The following is a 25,411-nucleotide window of genomic DNA, read 5'->3' as shown; positions in this document are numbered from 1 at the left end:
AACGAGGCGCAGATATCGCAGACAGTTGTTGATGGCGGCGACGTTTCTGCAAAAGTTTCTTCATATGCAAGGGATCCTAGAATGGGTAAGATGGAAATAGGATTGTTGTTGTGGATTGAGGATCATTCTCAGAAGGGGATTCGTCTAGATGGTAAGCTTATTAAAGAAAAAGCATTGCAAATGTATGGCTTTCTGCTACAGGAGGAGCCAAGCATAAGCTCCAGCTCAAAAAGTTTTACCGCGAGCAAAGGGTGGTTTTACCGCTTCATTTAGAAGAACTCTATCCGCAACGTAAAACTAAAAGGAGAGAGTGCTTCAGGCGACATCGAGGCTGCAAACGCTTTCAAATTGAAATTGTTGCGGGTAATTGAGGATGGTGCTTATCACGCCGATCAAATATTTAAAGCAGATGAATCAGGACTTTTTTGGAAGAAGATACCGGGTCGGACTTACATTACTAAGTCTGAGCAGTCCGTGGATTCAAAGTTGCAAAAGATCGCATTACTCTGTTATTCTGCAGTAATGCATCTGGTGATAAATTGCTAAAAACCTCTTCTGATTTATAGATCAGCACAACCACGCGCCTTGAAAAACTTAAATGCAGATGACTTTCCAGTACATTGGACATCCAACAGAAAGGCTTGGATGACGAAGGAGTTGTTTGAACAATGGTTCAAACAACAATTCATAACTGAGGTTAAAGATTATCTTGAAGAGAAAAGACTGCCATTTAACGTTCTTTTACTGATTGATAACGCACCAGGGCATTTAGAATTACATCATGCCAATGTAAAGATTATGTTTTTACCTCCAAATACAACGTCGTTAATCCAACCCCTGGACCAGGGCATTATAGCCACTTTCAAAAAGCATTACATTAAACACACTTTTCCGTTTATACTGGAGCAGCTCGACCAGAAGAAGTCTGAATCTCTTCCAACTGCATGGAAAAAGTTCACAATGAAGGAATACTTGATTTTTATTGGTGCCGCATTGTCTGAAATGAAAAAATCAACGTTAAACGCATGCTGGCGACCACTTTGGCCCGACTGTGTTGCCTCAGATAATACGATCGAAGAAATACTTTTGTGGGCTCATGCACTAGGAGGGGAAGGGTTTGAAGACATGACCAGTAAAGATATCGGCGAGCTACTAACCGACACAATAATAGAGAACAATGAATTACTGGAAAGTCTACAGGAATCAGTTGGTTCTATACCAGAAGACGATTTAGAACTTACTTCCGATCGTATTGTTGAAGGATTAAATATTGCAGATAAACTATCAGAACATTTTTTAAAACACGATCCAAACATTCCAAGGGCCATATCGTTTAAAAACGATCTTGTTATGTCATGGCGTCATTACTAGCCGTGATCATAACTATAGCTTTTTTCGTATCAGAAACACCAATCGTGCAACGTCTGAATGATAGTGTGAATAAGTAAACGTCAGATACGAGGCAACAGTGAAATACCGCGTAGCCAGTTACCAATACGTTTTAGGCAATTGACTTTTATGTATTTTATGTTGGGTAAATTTATAATCCAATCAGTTTGGTACTCGTTAAGTGACCTCCGCCGTGAGCGGTTGGTTCTATAGTCTTACCACAGACTAACAGACATAACACTATGAGGGAATTCCCTTAAAAATATCGATCCGGCAATTTTCCCAGAACACTAGCTCCACCTTTTATTCACGGTGCCAAACACGTATTTGCTGGTGGGTTACCCCTCAGGCTTGGGAACAATTTTTCACTAGTGGTCTATCCCCCATATGCTTGTTCATATGTCAGTGGCGCCATAATTTCAAAAGCGGCCACAGTCACAACTACAAATATATTCAAAATGACCGTTAAAGTGTGCGAAGCATTATTTTCGAGTGTTACGTCTGTTAGTCTGTGGTCTTACTTCGAATTGATTGCTCTAATCTCCTACAATATGTGGATTTCAATATTCAACCTCGTAGTCTTCGATTTCATCCCTTTTTAAGAATACCTTATGCCAGGACCAATTATGGGTATAATGAGCCATTTGCTAGTATGTGTCGTCTATTCAATCGTTGTTCTAATGTCTTTGATTTTCACTTGTCCCGAGATGTTGTAAAGCGATTGTTCCATAATACCCTGTCATATCGATAATAATCTCAGTGTTAGTTTGTAAGCGTAAATATTGTACTCGTAGTATTAGTTATAGTGAATCGTTTATATGTATCATTTGGATGTTTGTAATCTGTTGGTACAAAAGATGAGGAGGTTTTATGCCTGCTGGAGAGCGAGATTGAAAGGATTTCAGCTCCAGCGGGCTTTTCCCTGCTCCCAAATAAAACAAATAAAACAAAACAAATAATAAATAAAAAGAGAATTTTGTTTTCTAATTTGCCAATCAATATCTGTAGTTCGTGGTAATTTCATGCTTTATCACAAAATTGCTTGTTTCCTGGTGAGATCGACAAGCACCTAAAACGAGCGATAGGAAAGCGAACCTTTGGGTCACAATACGATTAAAAGCGAGCTGGGTAATACAATGTAGGGCCACCAGACGAAACAGATCTCAACTATTGTATTTTGCGTTTCAAGAAATTACTCGATGAACAAAAAAATCTGGATGATGACGAAGGCTTTATTAAATTTCCGGCTAAGCGTAAGCGTTCAGCTGTTAGTTACGATAGTGATTAATGTATTTTCGTGAATTTTTAACTTTTTTTTGTTTTTAAGTTGCCATTGAAATAAAAAATACTTGAATTAAATTGAAAAAAAACCTTTTTAATCCACCTAGTGGTGCAATTGTGCCTATCTCATTTGTCCCAAATTCGATTCAATGGCTGGTTATGTTCAATATAATGGTAGAAATGTCTATTACATATTCAGTACGCTTTACACCTATGTACAATCGACAGACACGAACTAGAGTAGCTATGTGTCGACGCTGAAATACTTGAAATCAGCGGCAGATTCAGGAGGAGGGCCCGGAAGGTCCGGACCCGTCGAAAATTTTCGTCTTTGTTAGCAAATTTTAGATTAGTTTCAATTTTAAAGTAATTTCAAACTCAAAATCATTTCAAACCAAATTTATCACTGCTTTTTTAGTAAATGCGATTATTGCGTATGAAGTAATGCATTCATTTCAAAATCAAAATTTCAGACCCACTAAGAAATTTTATTCTTGATCCACCTCTGCTTGGAACAAAAATATATAGTATTTAATTAATTTAATCAGCATTAGCTCAATGTTGTCTTTCGGCTAACTTATTTTGTCATGCGGGAAAAGGGGATGAAAAACCCACAACCGAACCACCCCCAGCCTATTTTGGTATGCCTAGTGGGTGAAGATGATTGGGACGAGAGAGGGGTGGGTCTGAGGAGGGTGGATGAGGTGGTCGTCTGCATGAGATCTGAGGGGGGCTTGATGGGTGGTTTTATGGAAGCGTGATGTGTAATGTGAGGAGAGGGGGTAAATCCCCGACCGCAAACCCCTAGCTAAGCCCCAGTTAAAATAGCATAATTCACGAAAAAATATAAAAGTAATAACAAGGTTTTCTTTATTCTGGAGATTTCAACCTTGAGCTCATTTTTTCGGGTTAAAAACAGCTATGTTTTGCTGCATACAATTGCATACCTTCGTGTAACTTTAATGAGATAAAACACCATGCGAGATGTTTATTCCTTACAAGTGCAGAATTTTTTCCTCCTTTTTCATTTGAGTGAACAGTTTTGATTCAAAAACATTGCAAGCCTATGCAAATTCCCAAATGGGATAATTTTGGACAATACCAAATTTTTTGTGCATAAGGACACAAGACCTTACATAAAGTATGGTTTTTGTTTTAGTGTTTCGGATTCTCCTCGTCAGTAACTAGCACCAACTGGGTGTCTAGTTAGACGATGTATCTAAACTAGTACCCAAATTAGCACTAGTTAGACACTAAAATCCAAAAAGTCACACGTTTTGCGTGAACACTAAACAACTGGCTTATGCCGAGTGATGTCTCGATAGTAAGCACAGAAGTTCTGTTTGCCGACGAGGAATATGAACCGAAACTGTCTTTTGGTTTAGAAACCAAACGCCTGGAACTATGCAAATTCCGAGATGGGATAATTTTGGACAATACCAAATTTTTTGTCAGTTGTTTTGTGTTGTTTAGTGGTCACGCAAGACGTGTGACTTTTTGGATTTTAGTGTCTAAATAGTGCTAATTTGGGTAGTAGTTTAGAAACATCGTCTAACTAGACACCCAGTTGGTGCTAGTTACTGACGAGGAGAATCCGAAACACTAAAACAAAAACCATACTTTATTGCAAGCCTGTTTGATGTATTACCAAAACAATTGCATCCAAATGTTGAAAAATGAAGTAAAATAAGGAACAAACATTAAGTTAAAACAGTATCGGCATTAGGGTACTGATGCTTTGATAATACCGTTTTTGTTTCGGTAACTCGTCACAGTACACGAAAAAACTCTCACTCGTATCAGACAGTTTCCGTAGTGATCTCTTTGATGGCCTCAAGAATATAATCATTGTTCTAAATAGTATGGGAGATAATCAATTTAGAATCACAAATGCATCATTCTTTCTTTCATGAGCCGTTCTTCAAGGCACATATTTTTTAGCCATTTCGGATTTTTTTATCGCCCGAAAATCGGTCCTAAAATCAATCAAAACAAAATCTAAACAAAATCCAGCTATCTATTCTCAATGTGTACGTTTCGAAAGTTCTATACTTTGGAATGCCAATAACGGTACCGGCCACGTCCTCTCAGTCATCAGCGAAGGAAAGAAATGTTAGTGTAACAAACATAGTTATGGAGACCGCGCGCGGGTTTTTTATGTCAATTACTAGAACAAGATTTAAGACAGTAAGAAGCAAAGAAACAAATTTAATGTAAAGCAACTATGTGCCCATAAAAATGAGCAAATGCAAGAAATAAGGACTCCTGGTTTAGTAAACTTTCACGTAAAAAATCGAGCTATGTTTTTATACTCATGACGAAATATGTTTAACATGACTATATTAATAATATAGTATATGTACTACTCCAAAGTATATGAAAGTAATCAATACAATAGAAACAATTATTATTATTGATCGTTGATTTAATGGACTAAAATAAGCCCATGAATATGACAAAAATACATTCGTTCTTCGTGCTGATATAACTGCCGCAAATTCGACTCTTCTCGCGAATTGCCAATTATCAATCCTCATAAATGATTATACAGTTATCATTCGACTCAAACAAGACCATACGTATTCCCTACGCACACTAAGCACCCAGTGGATTGGTTTCATAGTTGGTCAAATAAACACCGTACAAACAAAGAAATTAGTTTGCTCAGTCAAAGGAAATGTCAGCTCGATTGGCATCAACCGACGGATACGTGTTTCTTTACAATACCATCAAATCAAAGATCATTTAAAATTACATACGATAAAATATATGCGATTCTGAATATAGTCAAATGAAGATTGTTTAGTTGTTTGCAATAAAATAAGATCGGCAAAAATTAGTTGCATAACTAAAGGTGTTCAATACAAATAGCTGACTACCGCCAATCAATCAAGGTCTAAGCAAAATGGTGCTAAATTTGAGCGAAATTGGAACTTTTGCTCATGAAAAAATACTTTTTACCTTTTTTGTGTATTTTATATATGCAAATTTTTATTTTTGGAAATGGTAGAGTTCAAGCACAAGCGCGAAGGATTCAAGCACACTTTTTGATTTTTAGAAATGCACGATTTTTTATTAAAAAAAACCTTTTTTTTATTAAATTTTTATTTGAATCATTGTTGTGCTCAAACTATGCTAAGTTTCGAGTTTTAACGTTTTCTACATACTAAAACATATACATATGTATTTTTCATATAAAACTTCAATAGATTTGGTGTAAGTGTTAATATGGCCCAATGTTGCTTAAATCTTGCACAAAATATTTTTTGATATTTTGATTGAGTTTAGCGCTGCTGAATTTGGTATTTTCGTACAAGTAATTGCCACCCTAATAGAGACGAACACATTCTGTGAAGTAACATATTTTATTTTGATCTTGTATTACAGGTTACTCTGTTGGAGATACAAACCATTTTATCTCGCACTGTTATACTTATCATCGCAGGCCAAACTCTATAAAAATCATTGTACCGAACGAATAGAAATGAGTGGCGTGCTGTCGCTTATTACTGATAACAGTGATACCTTACTCACAAACTTTTAGTTGAATTTCACAACGTGTTGCTATTGAACATGAGTAGCTGGATCCACATCCAAACATTACGCACATTACGATGATGTGATTGAAGCTTGTTTTGCTTTCTTCGGATTGCATTTTAATGGTTTACTACAGAAACAACGGTGAAATAAAGAATGCCCTCAAGCTAAATCCTTACCGACCGCGTGGTGCCTTCTATGCAGAGTAAACAATGCTCTCCCAGCCACCTTTGCCTCATGTTGTGAAGGGACGGTGCCAGTCGCGCGGCAGTTGAAGAGCATAGCACAAAATTTTTCTCCCATAGAATGCATGCGGAAAACATGCTTCTTCGTAAGTGATGCATTACTGCACGGGAGCGGAGCGAGAAAAGATCTCCCAGCCCACCAGAATAACCTTACACTTGAAATGCATAAAACTGCTAGAATTGCTCCGCCAGAGATTCAGTGTAATGCGGCATTTCGCTAGATCAACAGCTGATTCAGTGCCCTTCCTTCCTGTTCGCCCTTTGCTTTCGTTACTGCGTGACCCGCCGTATTGGCTATAGTGGCAGTGATTTTCTCGACTTTATTGCTGTTATTAGCGAATGCTTGAGGGCTATTCTTTTCCATACCATGCATACTTTTAGATGAAAACAAACTTGTAAAATAACTAATCCACCGATTGCTCAGTAAAGTGTGTCCTGCCGGATAGACTTGTGGTGCCTACGTTTTCAAGTGCAACGAAAACAAAGATTTTTTAGTTTGCTGAAGATTATTTACAATTTGAATGTGATAGATAAAATCGTAATGGTTATGAGCTTATGATTTTACAGTGTGTCAACAAAACTCAGAATATGATGCATATCAATTGATATTTTGAATTACACTAATATCAGAATCATACAAATATAATAGAGGTGAGTGCCTTATTTTGTGTATTCAGACATTGGAAACTGAATTCGAATTAATATTACTGATTCTGCTTAGGTGATTAAAAGTACATATTGTAGAGAACAGATACATGCTAGTATTGAGCTTATGGTAAAAACAGCCTCACATCCTTTATAGGCATGATTATGAAAAAAGGGAAGGAGACATGCCACGCTGGTATTGCACAATATCGTCTGCTACGCTATGGCAGATAGCCAGCTATTTTTGCTAAAAATGAAAACCAAACTTTGACAGCTGGTAGCGTAAGCATTTTTTAATATTGAGGGTGTGAGTAGGTCGCAATGTTTATTATTATCAATATTAAAATGTTATGAAATGGTTAGCAAAACATAATCTAAAAAAAATATGATCCCAATTTTTATATAAAGCATTATTTTAATTTTTTTTCCCTTTTTTATTTCGACTATGTTAGTCACATTTTCTTTTTTACGTTTTAACGACATTCAATTAGCTAGAGATTACTGGGTAGGGAAAGTTATGAAACTTAGAGCCATAGTACTCAAGTGAGAGCAAGAATGTGAAGTAAACAGATCGGAAAACTAGAAGTGGCAGGTCATTGCCGGTTGTCACGGTAAAGATAGATACGTCTACCTTTATCAAGGACACATGATAGTGAACTCGAGTGATTCGTAGTTATTCTGCCTAAGCTCGACCCTCATTATCAGAAGGCAAAAATTAAGCCCGCACGATATTAAGCCTGTTCTAATGACCCTGCCACTTCTAGTTTTCCGATCTGTTTACTTCACATCCTTGCTCTCACTTGAGTACTATGGCTCTAAGTTTCATAACTTTCCCTACCCAGTAATTTCTAGCTAATTGAATGTCGTTAAAACGTAAAAAAGCATTATTTTAATCTATGAAATAGACGATTACACGGTGATACTGTGATTTTGAACTTTTCAAGAGACCTAGTATAAGTTGTAGGTCTCTTCAGATGCAATACAAAGAATTATTTGAAAGATGCTTTATTCCCCTAAAATTTTGATTTATAGCAAAAAACCTTTTTTGGTACCTCCGGCACTAAAAATTAGCTATCCTGTCATTTTTCAATCGATTTGAAATTTTTTGACTTTTCCGGAGGAAATAAAAATAGACCATTTCAATACCGTGTTTTATAAGAAATATTGTGCGTTTTTAAGATAATTATAATAGCCATTTTTGTCTAATTAACGCCAATTTGGTGCTGGTTTCGACTTATCTAACTAGAATTAAGTTGGTGTTAGTTACTGACGAGGAGCATCCGAAACACTAAAAAAACCATACTTACCATAAACACTAAAAAAACATAAACCATAATAGCCGACAACGAATGCGGTACCAGGACGTTACTTTTAACGGGTCATTTTACTTTCATAAATTCGCAAACAAAATAAGTAAAATGAAAATCCCGTTATGCACATGTTATACAATTAATCTGGTTCTACGAATCGTTATAAAACTGTGTTTATAGCAGCATATATGATGATATGTGAAATGTTTACCCAGTTTGCCCCGAGTATCAAACCATCAGCAGAAACTTAAACGTCAATAAACCAACATAATCTCTGTCACTTCACACAACGCTACTGGTCACTGCACAGTGACGTCATGCATTAAATGTGACAGGTGGTGGTCCTGTTGATTATATTTTGAACTTAGAGATTATTCGTATTCTCAAAATGATATATTGGGAAACTTTTGAAATATATTGGGAATCATGTTTTTGGAAGTATAGATGCACTCTAGAACGCCTTACAATTAAATTGTGCTATTCCCTATTGTGTGGAAATGTATATGAAAGATCCTATAAATGAACTAATTATTTGTTTATCAATTACTTCTAGTGTTCTTTGAATCGGTAAGTAGTTCTGCGGTAAAATTTCTTGGGAATTGACTATTAGCACTAAGCTTATGTTAATGGAATTTAAATTTGTTAAGTCCAAACTGTAAACAAAAGGACAATCACTTGTCAAATACGTGAGGTTAAGGCATTTCACACAATGGTCAACAACCAGTACTACTTAGGGATGTATTTTTTACTCGATTAGCGCAAATAATCGATTAATTTCTGCAATAATCGAAAAATCAGTATTCGATTAGAAGCTTTCGGTATAATCGAGTAAATCGATTAGCTGATATCAATTAATCAACAACATAGTTCATGAATGGTATGTGCTAACGCTAAATATGAAAACCACAGAACAAAAAATGCAAGCGACTCAAAATATCAAAATTGACCCCGAGACATTTTTTTTGGTTGACAAACTAAGATTTACAACTTAATCGATTTAATTCGATTAGCTTGGTCGATTACTCGAATCAATTAATCAAGCTCTCGAAAATTGCTCGATTACCGGATAATCGATTATTTGCAAAAATCAGACACCACTAAGTACTAATCAAATCGTCAATCGCACCCACACTACCGCTTGCCAGAAGTAAACTAACCAAATAGCATTTCTATGTACACTCCAGTTACTGGTCTTTCAATTATGAGGTTTGTTCCAGTACACGGAAGTCACTCCGGAGTAAACAGGAGCAAAAAATCTTTGCTTCTTTTTACTCCGGTTTGCTACCTGAAGAAGGAAAAGGAGAAGAAGAGAGTACAGGAACGATTTTCTCCGGAGTACTTCCAGTTTCTCCTGGTACTGGAACAGACCTATGGGTTGCCTTCTCAAATAAATTCACCGCGGCGCGCTCCAGCCCGGTCAGCGTGGCGGCAAGCAGAAAGTTAGCAAAAGTTCAGCAAAGCGAAATTGATGCTGGCAGAGTTTCTGCGAGCATTTTGCGTGATTTGTGCGAGAATTCTGGCAACGAATTCGCTCAAATGCAACAACCTTTTCTGACAGAAGCGGTTAAACCAACCGATGCTGCTCACTTTTATCCAGAATCCAGTCAGAAATATACGGCCAACATCTCTGCATGTTTCCTGCCACATCTTTGTCAGATGTTTAACTCGATTCGTGCTAAATTCTATCAGGTAGGAATTGCCAGGATCTTTGCACAGTTTATGTCCGAGTTATGCCAGGGTTTTGCTCAGTTACTGTCAAAATTTGCCAGAAAACGCGAGCGAAACCGAGTTCGCCCTAGCTCAACTACACTCTTTTCTTCTGCTGTGATTCTTATGCATTTTCATCCATATACTTCTAGTAAGCATTCAATGAGTGGATAGACCGAATATGAATAGTATGCTATCGATGCACAAATAAAATTCTGCGTGTAACCCGACAGGATACGCGCAGAAATCTGACAGGGCTGCCAAACCAAGACTTACAGAAATCTAGCAGAGCGCTCTCGGCCAGAAAATTTGCTCAGTGGGCCAGAGTGCACTGCAGTGGGTGTATTGTATATGCTGGAGTCCAGTGTATACACCCACCGCAGTGCACTCTCCCAGTGAGCAAATTTTCTGGCAGAGACCGCTCTGCGAGATTTCTGTAAGTCTTGGTTTGGCAGCCCTGTCAGATTTCTGCGCGTATCCTGTTGGGTTAGTTGAGCTAGGGTGAACTCGGTTTCGCTCGCGTTTTCTGGCAAATTTTGACAGGAACCGAGCTAAACCCTGGCATAACTCGGACATAAACTGTGCAAAGATCCTGGCAATTCCTACCTGGTCAAATTTTGCACGAATCGAGCAAAACATCTGACAAAGATGTGGCAGGAAGCGTGCAGAGATCTTGGTCGTACATTTCTGGCTCGATTCTGGATAAAAGTGAGCAGCATCGGTTGGTTTAACCGCTTCTGTCAGAAACGGTTGTTGCATTTGAGCAAATTCGTTGCCAGAATTCTCGCATGAATCGCGCAAAATGCTCGCAGAAGCTCTGCCAGCATCAATTTCGCTTTGCTAAACTTTTGCTAACTTTCTGCTTGCCACGCTGACCGGGAGCTGGAGCGCGCTGTGGTGAATTTATTTGAGAGCGCCACACATTAAATTGAAAGAGCAAGAGAGCGGGGTCTTTTTCACCCAACTACCCCACCGCCAGCGAACACTTGAAACATTTCTCGAGTACTTATTCAAATGGACGTAAGTAACAATGAGAGATTCTCTTTCAGGTCTTTCTCTTCTGTTCATTACTCGGCCATTTCAACATTTACTACTCTACTCTTTGCATAATATTGTAGTAAAAACCGTCGGCTTTCGATATGTACTGGAAAATTAGTACAAAGTGTTGTAATGACGTCGTAATAAACGAAAGAGAAAGTAAACAAAGAGAGGCTCTCAATGTTACTTACGTCCATTTGAAAAAGTACTCGAGATTTGTTTATTTCTAGACCAACATGTGAAAAGGGCGGAAGTCCAAATGAGAGTCTCTCTGTGTTTACCTTCTCTTTCGATTATTATGGCGTCAACATAAAACTTTCCAACATTGTTTCAATAAATATTGAAAGACTCTGATGCCGTCTAGCATATTATGCAAAGAGTTAAGGAGCAAACGCAGAAGCGACCGAGTTATTGACGGAAGAGAGAGTAAACAAAGAGAGTCTCTCATTTGGACTTCCGCCCTTTTCTCATGTTGGTCTAGATTTAGTTCCGAAAGAGAGAGCGTTCTGTTTTTTTTTGTATGCAACTGGCGCACCTGTACATCATTGAAATGATGCCTGACAGCAGTCATGGAATATATTGCCTCGAGCTGACGAAACGTAGCAACTACTACGAGGTCAGAAAGCAAACTGACGATTTTTTTCTTATGTGCCGCTTTTATAGTGCGTTTCGGTTCATTGGGTGATAAAGCAGGTATATCAGGTATAATTTTCAAATGTCCTCACATTTCATAAAAAAATGTCTTCTTGTCTTCAACGGCTAGGATTGAGCCTCTGCCAGAAATCAGTCAGACATCCAAAAAAGTTTGTCTTTAAAATGAAAAACACGCCTTGACAACATTTCAAATGTCTTCGAAATGAAGACAAATCTTCAAATCTGGCATCTCTGTGGTAAAGGGGCAGTACTAGCAACGCTCTCTACTTGGGTGAATTGTACCACTTTCACAAAATGCATTATTATCGTTATTTATAGTAAAAGTACATTTTGCAGAATCAAATACAATATTCGCACATATTTCCTATCAGATAGTGCAAAAATATATCGATTTCGAACAGTACAACGGAAGTTTTTTGCATTTGAAAACTGGAAAAATATCTCAGCAGAAATTTTGAAACGGGACCCTTACGTTAGAAAAATTCTACTTCAAAAAACTCCAAGCCCGTCTACATATTCAGAAACGGACAATCGGCCAAAAAGCAAATTATCTTTGTTGGAGTGCTGAGAACTTAAAAGATTTTTGAAACATTAAATTTTACTTACGGAAAAAGGCCTTTACTTCCGGATCTGTTTCTGCGAGCACGTCTAACACGTTTTTCATTATCCTTGTAAAAATTTTATATTACTAGGCTGCTTATAATTTTCATATATTTAAACACCAGCGGATTTTTCTATACATTTCTATTAAATGCAAAATGGCGATATTTGACAAGCGTGTTTCCTAATAAAGCGTTCAGTAAAGGTCAGGGCAGGAAATATTCGAACCGAACCTATGTTCGAATACTTTCGAAGCGCGAAGCTTTGCGTTACTGGTTCGTATTCACAAGCTTCGCATCACAATCGCTTACCATCGTAATTGCGGACATTTGGGCGATACTTTAGCATGCTCTTCGGCGAGGACAAATGAAGCTTCTTGTTCATTTCATTGATGTTCGGAAAGATATGTAAAAGCTTTTGCGTAGTTTTCGACGAACACGAGCTAAGCTCTTGGTTCGTGTGATCGATATTTTTGAAACAGTTACACGGAGCTTCGAAGCGATGTTCGCGAACACAGAAAAAAGATTATCTCGAAGTATTTCAGAATCGCGAACACCGAAGGATTATATCAATTTAGCATCGCGAGGGCCATCGCTAACATGTTCGCCGGACGATATTAGTTTTCTTTATTCAAATACCTACCTACTAGTTATGCAAAAAAAGGATATTCTAGACAGAGGCCTTGTATTAAGGGTGGAATAGGTGAAAAATAATTGTGACAATGTGTAGCTTATGGATGCTGGGGTTAACTGAAAAACGACGTAACAAGTTTATTTAAGATACCCTACTGATATATTACCAGTAGGGATAAAATCAAGATTTCGTGACAGGGCGGGGATAAATTTTCAAAAGAAATAAATTAGGGCTAGAAAATGAAGTTAAACATAATGTACACAACGTATTGAGTGGCTCGCTTATCTTAGTCATGTTCCTATGTCAGTTTCTTGAGGATCCAGTTATGTCAGTTTCTTGAGGATAAAGATATCGGTATCCATTCAAAGGAAAAAATCGATTATCAGTTAAATAAATAACGTCATGATGTGTATGATGAATCCTAGAAATAAATAGGGAATGTCAATAAACTCGAATCTTGTTTTCGACTAACAGTAAAACCATTTTGATTCAGAAGTATGTTTTAGAAGGGCGCATGTTTTTTCGTGCACTTATTTAAAAATACGCTTTGAATCCATCTACCAGTGTGATGTGACATTTTTATAACTGTTTTCGAATATTATATCGGTTGAGAACTTTTAGAACATGATATTTCGAGAAATTTTGAAAGTGAAATTAAATCAGTTGTAAAGTTATAGAAAATAGCCTTTTAAAATGAACGGACAATCGAATTATTACTAATACTTTATGAATACATTATCTAAGTTCTTCATTCAATGCAATATGTATACAAAAAGTTAAAAACTGGATTTCCCTTGAGAACTGGGCAAAAAAATCGAAAAAAATGTGTTGGCGATCCGAGAACTAGAACAGAAATTGTAACCCTTGGACCTCTGAAGTGCATGCGTACAAAATGCTATAGTCTAATGTTTGTTTTCATTAATTTCATTTAATAATTTTCAGTTGAGCAATTCTGTCGCAAACTGCATTGTGGAGCGAGGGTCATAACTTCCTAAATTTAAGTGTTCCTATTAATTTAGTACACTCTCTTTAACATAAACTACTCTAACGAATGAACGAATGGGAGTAGGTTCGATAAATTTTGAAAGAGCCGTTAAATCAACCACTTAAGGGGTTACACCACCGCAAAATTAAAAAAAAAATCGAAATTGATCTTGATTGATTTTATTATTCCATATCAACATTTGAATAGGGCTAATAAGATTTGTGAACAAACTTTTGTTTTGCGGATTTCTCTTAATTTGTTATCATTTCAACACAGAAAACATTTGAAAACGATTCTACCAAGGGCAAAGATGTTGATTCATGTGTATTTTTCATAAAATTCAACTCTGTAGCGGAAAAATGAGCGAAATAAGTTTGTTTACAAAAGTCTCATTAGCCCTTTTGAAGAATTACTATTGTATTGATCTTAAATATGGGTCTTCAAAATAATATATCAAAATATGGAATGCGACAAAAAGCGAATAATAATGGAAAGACAGTATTCGAAAAAGCTCGAGTTTAGAACGACTTTCATTCTACTTGGAGTTATTTATTTCGCTTCTCATTTTCCGAGATTTCCCTTACATAAAGCATTTCGGCTATAACTGATTAAAAAAAAATACAGGGGGCCCTAAAGATTTCTTTCTTTTATTTTTTATTATTAAAAGTCAAATAAGGGAAGATTACATCATGGAGAAGATAAACCAAATTTTGTCCTTTTCAGAATTGTTTTTGGATTTCCAACAAAAAAAAATCACTAGAACATTGTTTGTAAGTTCTCTGCGTTTCTCCATCAGTAATTAGTTAACAAATACAATACAAACAAGTTGGAATATCCTTCTCATTATTTATCACAAAACACATGTACAGGAGTCAGGAAATAAATTTCATAAAAGTGGAACATGTAATAAGTTTGACACTTCATTTATTAAGTGAACAGATTCTGTCGACAATGTTTGAAAATAAATATTTTGCTCTTGTCATTAGGTAATCAACCAATAAACTTATAAAACAATATTATAAAAATCATTTGGAAGCTTTCCTCTTGGTTTGGTACAGATGCCAAGAAATTATAATTCAATTAATGACAATAATAATGGATTCAAGTATGTAGGTATTTGTTAATAAATTCATTTGGTAAAATTAAAAATAACGTTTAACACACAAATCATCGCATATTATTGAGTGAATATAACTAGCCGATTTAGGAATGTTGCGCAAGAACGTTAGAAACAAAGGCCAACGGACTACGCCTAACTACCCCTCAGTGGATGCAAATAACTGAAGTTCGCCGTCTAACTGAACTCAGACGTCAGCAGTGAGATTCCATCCGAAAATTGTTCTTTTTAGGAAGAATTTGTTTTAGATAGGGAGATTATTAAGAGAGGGGTGATGGTTTTAGCGTTAAAAAACACTATTTGCGATTTTTTTAGAAATTTGGGCGAAGCGAATTGATCAAAATTTTTGTACATTATAATGTATCATTTCATCCAAAAAAGTAATTTCACCAAAAAACATTTTTTCACGCTGAAACCCTTACCCCCTTAAACATACTTTATACATCTTCACCTAAACTCTTTGGCAGGGAAAATATATTTCGATTGAAGAAAAGACGAGTTTGCAATCAAAGTAGCTAGTAAACATAATTGTATTCCGAAAAAAAGAATTTGAATTTCACTACCACTACGCTCATTCAAACTCGTGGCTCATAAATTGGTAAGGTATGCGACGCACCCAATCCCTAAATCCTAAATTATAATCTTAAAATAATCCATTTTATTTATACTCAAAATAAGATTTACAGTTTATGATTTTAAGACAGATAGTCACGTAGCGAACATGTTCGCGGTGGCCTCATGATGCTGATGCTTGAAGCGATATAAAACTTCGATGTTCGCGATTCTCTAATAAACGAGGCATTCGCTTTATATGTGTTCACCGAATATCGCTTCGAAACTCTGTGGAAATGTTCCAAAAACGCAAAAACAACGAGCCAAGAGCTTACCTCGTGTTCGACGATGTGTGCTTCTAAGGTTAATGTGAACTTTTTCGAACATTGTAAAGAGCGAACTAGATGCGAAGCACGCTTCGTCCGAGCAGAGATAAGTTTTACCCCTAAATGTTCGCAGCGATTGTGTCAAACTCATCGATTGCATGTGTTATGCTTGAGAAGGTGCTTCGTGAAGCTTCGAACAGCAATCAATTCATTTTTCGAAATTTTCCTGCCCTGGTAAAGGTTGCTGGACACCAGTGATCTTTATATTTTGTTTTCAGTATTTATTATTAACTACTGAAAATCGGTGAAAATTTTACTGAACAGTTAAGATACAATGACATTTCATTGTTTACGAAACCCATCGGTGAAAAAAACAAATGTCCAGCAATATTCTCATTCAAATTACCGAACACTTGGTAATGATTTGACAGATAATTGTCAATTACAACTTTTTTGCTGACCATTCAGTAGAAACCAAATTTTACAGAAATTTTTTTTTAAACCGTAAGAAAAATTACCGAACGTCCAAACTAGAATTTGGTGTGTACGTCATGTTCCAGCATACTCTCTTGCTCCCATATTTTACAATTTTCTATACACTCTCCCTCTTAAAACATAATTTATTGATGGCCCTTAAATTGTAACAAAATTCTAAAGCCAATCGGCCGACCGCAAAAATGACCATCTCCGATTCGAACGAAACATTGCAGTTGTGTTCGGTTTATGATTCTTCATGATTCTCTCTGGCAATTGCAATATTTTGATACAAGAACAATTTTTCAAAAGGACGTAGTCGTTTCTTCAGGCATTATTTTCAGGAAATGCTTCTTCGATTACTGCATTTTAAATAGCAAAACAGGGAATGAATATTGTATGAAAATTTAAAATTTAAAATATAAATTTGGTTGGTGGTTTGGAATAGTATAAGGTCTAGGATTCGCTTCAAACGATGCGATTTGTAAAGCATGGTTTATTAGGTAGTAGTTTAGTTGGTTTTCGAGTACACGATCACTCGAAAAAGGAAAGATCTTTTTTAGTTTTTGGTTCTTTTTAAAATCTGGGTAGCCACCGCCTACCGAGAGTAACCTATGCTTTCTAAACAAAAGCAATTTGAACTCCACACAGCCAACCGTGAGAGTATTGCCCACAAAAGCTAATCTTAATAGACCGGATCACTATTTATTGCGACAGTATTCAGACAAATTTCGCTATTCCTTCTCTAGCATATATTTATTGGGTTAAAAACCACCGAGTGATAACACGTTGTACAGACAAAGAGTTATGATAGCTCGAGTTGTTATAAATCAAGGAAAGTATTTCTTATTTTCCATATCGGATTGTTTGTGAAATACGCTTATACGAACGATTAGGGTTGGGAAAACCAAGGAATTTAATTTTTTAAACCGGTATTTTCGGTATTGGAAATAAAAACCGATAAAACCGGTAACTAGAAAGAAAATAACAATAACAAGTGGTATTTAAAATTCAGTAATTTTCACCTTGGCTTGCTGCCAATTTATTGTTCACTGACGAAATAATTGTTCAACACACGTCACTTCAGTGGCCCTGATGTATTTCGGTATCTTGTTTTGCTACCCTTTCCAATTTATTTTTAAAGTGGCCTGTGGCAATATCGATAGAAATCTTTTGGGAAAAATCTGTGTAGCGCCTTTTGTTTATTTAAACTGTAGAATCTACTATCAGAGTTCTATGATAGTATCGAGCTTGATACGTTTCCATAGTAGGAGACAAACATTTGTTTTGGGTTGTTATATTGAGCTCTATTCCATCGTACTTTTCAGTACGTAGTGACCCTTGATCATCGATACTAGTCAGATTAAAGTCTTACTGGGGCTGATTTCTTTAGAACTATTAATTGAGAAAAATATTAATCGAGGGTTGTATACAAATCGAACCTCCAAAAGAAAACCAAGAAATAATTTTGAGCTGCCTAAAATAACCATCAACCGTACCGAAAGATTTACTCTACAAGAGACGGATACACTAGCAGTTTCGCGCGTGCGTCGTTTGTCCCCCTTCCCTGTCAGCATTCGACCACAGATCATAGTCGATCTTCACCAATGCCACCCCCGCTCGAAACGAAACGGAGACATTCTCCAATCCGTCAGCCTACCGAAGTGAATGAACTGACAGCGGTAGGGGATAGAACCCGACCCAGTTCCGAGTTTAAGCAAAAACGGCAAAAGGTTGCCTGTACCCAGATTGGCACCGCGGGGAGGTAAGGGATAGGAGTTCTGTGTCAGAGGTTAATGGCGAAATAGATGGGCCTCATGTTGCACGATAATACAGTTTTGCCAACCTACCGATCGAATATCTTATTCAGTGTTTAAAAACACTTGCTGTTTGGAGCGTCGTGGCTCTCCAAAATCCCAATTACGGACAAACGTCACATCACCTTTGGCCGACATTGTATTGTAAATGTTGCAGGGGAAAATCACTACGATAGCAAGAATTAAAATACAATCAGATCGGTTGTTGATCAGAATTAAATATAATCTTTCAAATTAGATTAACTAATGAGACACTGCATGAGAAACTGATAGTTAATTGGAAGTGTGGCGCATAGTACAGAATCGTTACTTATGCAGTCGTGTTTGATATCAAAGCATCTCCCATTCATTTGTTCACATGAAATGACGGCGTGTGATAGAAAGTATCACCGGGCTCCGTCTTTATGGGTACTCTTGTTGTACTGCTCAATTCTGTTCTTTTCAATTTATCCCACCAGCAATAAGGAAGTCAAATGTAAAGCTGTAAAGGTTGTGCTCATAGATACAATACAGCAAAGTTTATAGTACGATCCGTCGATCGTCATAATTTAGATACATCTGAAAATTTAGCATTGTCATTAGTAAAACATTGTTCAAATTTGATCAAACCATAAACAACAGTTCTGAGTGAATTATGCATACTTCGATGTAGCGAGAAATTCGATGTCGCATGTTTTGCAGTACTCATATAAATAAAGACTACGTCATCGTCGTCAGAAACTTCCGTAAGTGGTAAATGTCAAAAGAAGATATTTCGAGACATTGATGTAAAAATTCAATACATTGGAATGCAACTGTATTCCTCAAAAATATAATGTTGTTTCAAATACAAAGAATAAAGTTATGACTAAAGGCATTAATCACGGGTAACTTTTCCCCACGCTGTACACAGTTTATTATAAACATATAATAAGATTTTACCGATAACAATCGCGTACATCTATTGTTCCAGTTTCTAAGCCTCAACTACCAGTTTACGAAGCGTAGTTACTAACGAGTGAAGAGTGAAAAATGGACTAATTTAATATCTCATAATTAATTTTTGATATTATTATAATTACGATGATAAATTGTGGGTTAGAAACGTGTTTTTTACAATGACATTCACATCATTTGCTTTTGTTGCTAAAGAACCCGTACTTTGTGAAACAAACTGCTTTGCTTATACTCCCGCGAAGAAATAATTTTGTTTAAAAACATGGCGAGCAATATGGTCAGTACAAGAAAAATAATTATCTTCATAGTTAATTTTACAGTAAGCCGCGTTCAGTTCAAAAGCACTGGGAAATTATTTCATCAATACCGTGCTCATGGTAAAACTGATAAAAATCGGTAGAGCTATAGCTAAATCAAAAGTACATCAGTTGATCGTGTAAACGGTGTAAACAGACGTGCTAGTATTGTTTATTGCTTTGAAAGTTGGATTTTTGACGCACTTCGCTATCACACTTTTTTCGCGGTTGCCAAATGAAATGATAAGAAATCGACAAAATTAACTTTTTTGATCAAATATATTATAAAAACCGGGCTACTGGCCGCCATGTTAACCTACCAACTACTTAAAGAAAGAAGTTTGTTTTTGACACTTTTCAATGTCAATAATCGGTCAAAGCAAAGACGCTGAATCCCCCTGGATAAAGACTCGCCATCTCTATCTTATTCTTGTTATTCATCTGTAAGTGTCATTCCAATCGAGCGAGAGACCTGTCAAAAGCATTAAATCCGAAGAAAATCGCTTGGAATCCTTCTGGAACGAGGGCCGTTGACAGGTCTCGTGCTCGATTGGAATGACACTGACAGATAAATAGTAAACAAACGATAGACGTGTCGAGTCTTTATCCAGAGGGATTCAGCGTAGTTAGGCCAATGGACTTGCACTTTTGATCACAGTTTTGATTCATCACACTTTCATGCTGTGCAGTTCGATTTGGTGGAACTGTGCAATACTGTTTTGATTTTTCGGTGTGTTGTTTGTGTGAATAACTGGAATAACTGATTAAATTACCGTTGAAGTCGGCTTCCCACACGTCAAAAAGGCGAATTGAAAGAGCAATGAATGCTGCTTGTAAAACATGTGACTCCTGTTAATGGAATAGAGAAAATTTCATGTCGTGGCAATTGTGGATCTTTTTGTGGTTTTTCACCACACTTGCATTCCTTGTATGCAGCGATCTGCTCTGGACTTATTGTATGGATGTAATAAAAGCTTGTACTGACTGTCCAACAATTATACTTGCAGTTTCAGCAAATGGGTTGAGCAGACCTATTTCGCTGCCGTCCACCGTGGACACTAAAATTGTGTGGGGCAGTAGATAACCTGAACGCAGTCGTGTCTAATCTTTCTAACCATATTGAGACACATTTTTCGTATTGAGACACATTGCTGACCCAAGAATGCCTGGGAATAAGCGATACGTCCAAAACAATCTTATTGGTCAAGAAGGATGCTGATCTCACGAAACCTAATTTTGTTTCCTTCCGAGTCAACTGAAGAACGTGGCACTCAGAACGTCTACTTGGCCAACTGGAGTGCTGGTTCGCGAATTTAACTTCGACCAGCAGATACAGGATAAATTTCGTCAATAGGTTACATCAGCCTGCGGGATGCACCGCCACGTGTACTATGGAAGCCCTCGATCCCCCTGCCACAGTTTAGCTACTGTAGCCTGCGTTCACCAGTCACCCCGGTCCTGTATGCGGGAGTGAAAAAGGGTCTTCCAAACTTCCTTCTGCAGCAAGTATCCATTTATTTCGAAACCTTCTAGCACCGAAATATTTTGCGATTCCAGCTCACCGTCAATTGCGCAAAGTTCCTATCGATACTAGACGCCTCCCTTTATGCCATCGACCCGCAGTCGTTCACGAGTGGTACCTAGTCCAACTACATTGACTACAACCCCCGATTTCCAGTTTTTCCGGTCACCAGGACGCACACTTACCATCAGTCCTGGGAAAGCTCTTAGTCCCCCCATCACAGTCGAGCCCTTCCAGAGAGCGACCACCGTTCCGGTCCTGTGGTGGACTTGGGACGAGGGGTCTACCACAAACCTACAGCAAGTAATTATGCAGCATCTGTGAGCTTCCCCTTGCCTCAAAACTCTTCGATTTCCAGCCTTGGGCAACGTCGGGACAAGCTGTTGCTATACTACCAAAACGTTGCTATATTACTATACTACCAAAACGTTGTAGTCTCCGATAATCTACTGAAGGTGGTGTATTCGTAGCAGTTAATCGCAGCTTGAAGGCATGAGTTGTTGAGAAGTCTTGCAGGAATTGCAAGACAGGTTTGTACGATGATCGAACTTGGTGACCGCAAGTTGTACTTATGTGCGTTGTACGTCCCACCCGAACGATTCGGTGACATCGAATATGTTGACGCACATTGCAGCTCAGTTTGTACCATCCTCGAAGACGCTAAATCGATTGATGAGATCATCGTACTAGGAGATTTCAATCTCCCCAGCATTCCGTAGAAATCTTCCCGCAATTTCTTGATAGCTACAGCCCAGCTACGTTACTACAATCATATTGTCAACAAGAACAACCGCCACCTTCACCTTTGTTTTGTCAGCGATCGGGTTTCTGCTACATCAGTAGTGATGGCTGCCTCTCCTCTACTTAAACCAGTAGCACAACACCCACCATTGATCGCCACGATCGATCGCAGCCTGGTGCTTGATTACAATGTTCCTCCGGTCTTCGTCTCATACGACTTCTACAAAGCTGATCATCGCAGTATCGCAGATCCCTTCTCCACTCTAGATTGGCTAAATATTTTGGACCCCGAAGATGTTGATACCACAGTTCAAACATTCTCCAACGTTTTGGGTTATGTTATTGACAGGCACGTCCCAAAGAAAGTTCATCATCAACGAACGGGCACTCCTTGGCAAAAGCACGATGTCTTTTAACCTTCCGGAAGTCGCGCTAGTGCACAGAATGCACGATGCTCTGAAAATCTAGCGAAATCGTCTTTGTGCACCAGCGGCTGCTCGCTCTGTGGGCCAGTTGTGCGAGGGTTGAGAAAGCTGCGCTGCGAAGGTTTACACAATCCCACTTGGAAACTATTACGTCAGTCTCAATCATGCTTATAAACTAGAGCTAGTCAAGATTGTTACTTTCGATTTCAGCAAAACATTCAGCGTAATCTCAAGTCGCACCCTAAACGTTTCTGGAAATATGTGAATGAGCAGCACGAGGAATCCGGACTGCCATCATCTATGACTTTGAACGGCCGCGCAGCTACCACATCACAAGATATAGGCAGTATGTTTGCGGAGAAATTCGTGAATATGTTCACAGATGACGCCTTAAAAGTTGATCAAATTGATCTCGCTGTTAGTCAAGTTCCGGTCGTACTACGATGACTACCAGAGCTTGTTCTCGGCTAGAATCGTCTTTCAATCCGGGACCCGACGGCTTCCCTTTAATATTTTTGAAAAGGAACATCGACGTTTTAGCGTCTGCACTTTTTGGCATCTTTAGAGCATTGCCATTTTTCCATCCTGCTGCAAGTCCGTGAACATGTTCTCAGTTCATAAAAAGGGTAATAGGCGAGACGTCAATGATTACCGTGGAATTACTTCACTGAGTGCTATCTCGAAGCTGTTCGAACTGGTGATTACAGAACCTCTTCAGGTTCACTGCAAGCAGTATCTAAGTGACGTTCAACATGGCTTCATGTCTGGGCGTTCGAGAGCGACTAACCTGCTATGCCTAACATCCTACATAACAGAGAGTATGGAACGTCGCGCTCAAACCGATGTTATCTACACAGACCTATTTGCCGCTTTGATAAAGTGTACCATGACATAACAATCGCTAAACTGGAGAGATTTGGAATTAACGATAGTTTGTTGCAGTTGTTTCAATCCTACCTTAAAAATATAGAAATAGTGGTTGTCGTTGAACATTGTGAGGCACCCACATTTACTTCTACGCCAGGAATACCCCATGGAAGACACTTAGGATCGCTGATGTTTCTGCTTTACTTCAACGACGTCCATCTAATTCTGAAAACTCCACGCCTGTCTTTCGCAGACGATCTCAAAATGTTTCTTGTCATCCGCTCTACTGAAGATTGTAGATTACTCCAACGACAGTTTGAAACCTTCGCTGACTGGTGTAACACGAACCGTATGTGTGTTAATCCAAAGAAGTGCTCAGTGATATCGTTCTCACGAAAAAAGGCCCGGTTTGTTTTAACTATCGTCTACTGCAAACTGAAATTTAACGCGTTAGTCAGGTGAAGGATCTAGGAGTAAGACTAAAACAGCACGTCTCCTCTACAGTTAGCAAAGCATCTCGAATGATGGGATGCATCTTCAGGATAGCCAAAAATTTTACGAATATTTATTGTCTCAAATCGCTGTGCTGCTCTTTTTCGCGGTTAATCCTGGAGTACTGCTGCGAAGTTTGGAGCCCAAACTACAAGAACGGTGTTGAGAGAATTGAGTCTGTGCAACGACGCTTTTTACGTTTTGTGCTTCGAAGGTTGCCGTGGAGAGATCCGGTCCGTCTGCCAAGTTACGAAAGCCTGTGTCAGCTGATTAGTTTGGAACCCCTGCTTGTTCGAAGGAATACAGCAAGGGCTTTGTTCGTTGCTGATACTTCGCGAGATCATCTGGATTGCCCAGCCATCTTGGAACAAATTAACATAAATGTCGCACCTCGAACAACGCGTAACAACCTTATGCGCCGATTGCCATTTCGGGGTACTAATTATACCATGCACGGAGCCATTACTGGACTACAAAGGATTTTCAACCGGGTCGCATCAGTTTTCGACTTTAATTTGTCTCGCCCCAATCTGCGTCTACGACTTTTCAGAACCTTCAACAGACCCGTTAATTTTGGTTTATTCCTTCATTATCTGTTGTTTTTTTCACTGTATTGTTATTATTTTTACCAAACATTTGTAACGATTTTACTGTTAGCAATAAGTTTAGCATTAAGACTTCATTGGGGCTTTGAATTGCCTGTTGGTGTGTATATGACAAATATAAATACAAATATAAGTATAGTAGGATTGAAAAAAATGGCAGATAATTTAACAACATAATAGATATTAAGTCAAAGACACAAAATAGTAAAAATCGGCATAAGTGTTTCTTCGATCCGCATGGTAGTAAGCATTTTATAGTAGTTTAAAAATTATTAATGATAAATTTTTCTTCTTATTGAAAATAGTTTTGTCTACCATTATTATGTAGTTAGAAGTGCCACGTCGTTCTTTTTAGTGTATATTGAAACAAAATTTCTTTCGATTTGTCCGCGGTACGAACGGCGTCTTATCTGTTGCACCACCATCATGATAGACCAAATTCAAAATCATAGTCACCTGTTCCGGCGATTCATGAAGCCCATTGAATTAGCAGCATAAATCGGCGTTGGATTCTCGGATTTTCAAAAAAGAATTGTACAGTAAACCTGTATTCTGAAAGCAGCCTTTGAAAACTTACACTTCAAATTGTATGACGAGGCTAATGAAGTCTGAATTATAGTCACCTCCAATATTCCCCAAGAAACTTCCTGAAACGACTACTATCAAATTTTAAAACGCTATACTAGATAACAACTATACTACTCCATCCTAATACCGAAAAACTAAATGAAAAAAAAATACTTATCATAAACACGAAGTGCAACGCAATTGATGCAAATTGGCCCGATAAACACTGGCGCGCGTCGGACCAATAAATATCGCATAAAGATTGATCGTATCAGTTCATCATGATTATAAATATTCTAGAGACTCTCAACGGACCTCATACTAAACAAACGAACTTGTTCCCATAGGAAGTTTCCTTTCGTTATGCTAGGCATGTTCACAGTTGATTTGGTTGTTATTGTGTAAGCTCGGTTGAACATCTATGTACCAGTAGAAACAATACGTCAACAACAATCCGTGTACCGACTGTTCCTTTCGTAGTAGCAAGCGGCGCAACGCGATGAACACGATGATATTCATCCCATAGTCCGATTCGGAACAATAATGTGAAAATAATCGAGAATCATAGTTGCCCCTGATAATTATGCAAATCAGGGCAATGCTCGCCAGTTTGGTCAACATCGAGAACAAGGGCAATGTTTTGTTCAGAT

General features: G+C 37.9%; 1 protein-coding gene across 1 annotated transcript in view; it reads left to right on the top strand.

Annotated features, from left to right (window-relative positions):
* The first annotated feature begins 6,669 nt into the window (after positions 1 to 6,669).
* The window catches only part of LOC131694047 (multidrug resistance protein homolog 49), a 96,698-nt gene continuing 77,956 nt past the window's right edge, over positions 6,670 to 25,411 (top strand). Inside the window, exon 1 of the mRNA XM_058982402.1 lies at positions 6,670 to 7,103. The gene's annotated coding sequence lies outside the window, so the exon portion shown is untranslated. The remainder of the gene's footprint in view (positions 7,104 to 25,411) is intronic.

This window comes from Topomyia yanbarensis, chromosome 3 (assembly GCF_030247195.1).
Source record: "Topomyia yanbarensis strain Yona2022 chromosome 3, ASM3024719v1, whole genome shotgun sequence".
In the NCBI taxonomy this organism is placed as follows: domain Eukaryota; kingdom Metazoa; phylum Arthropoda; class Insecta; order Diptera; family Culicidae; genus Topomyia; species Topomyia yanbarensis.
The sequence above is the reverse complement of the archived record's forward strand: the minus strand, read 5'-3'. Positions and strand labels throughout refer to the sequence as shown.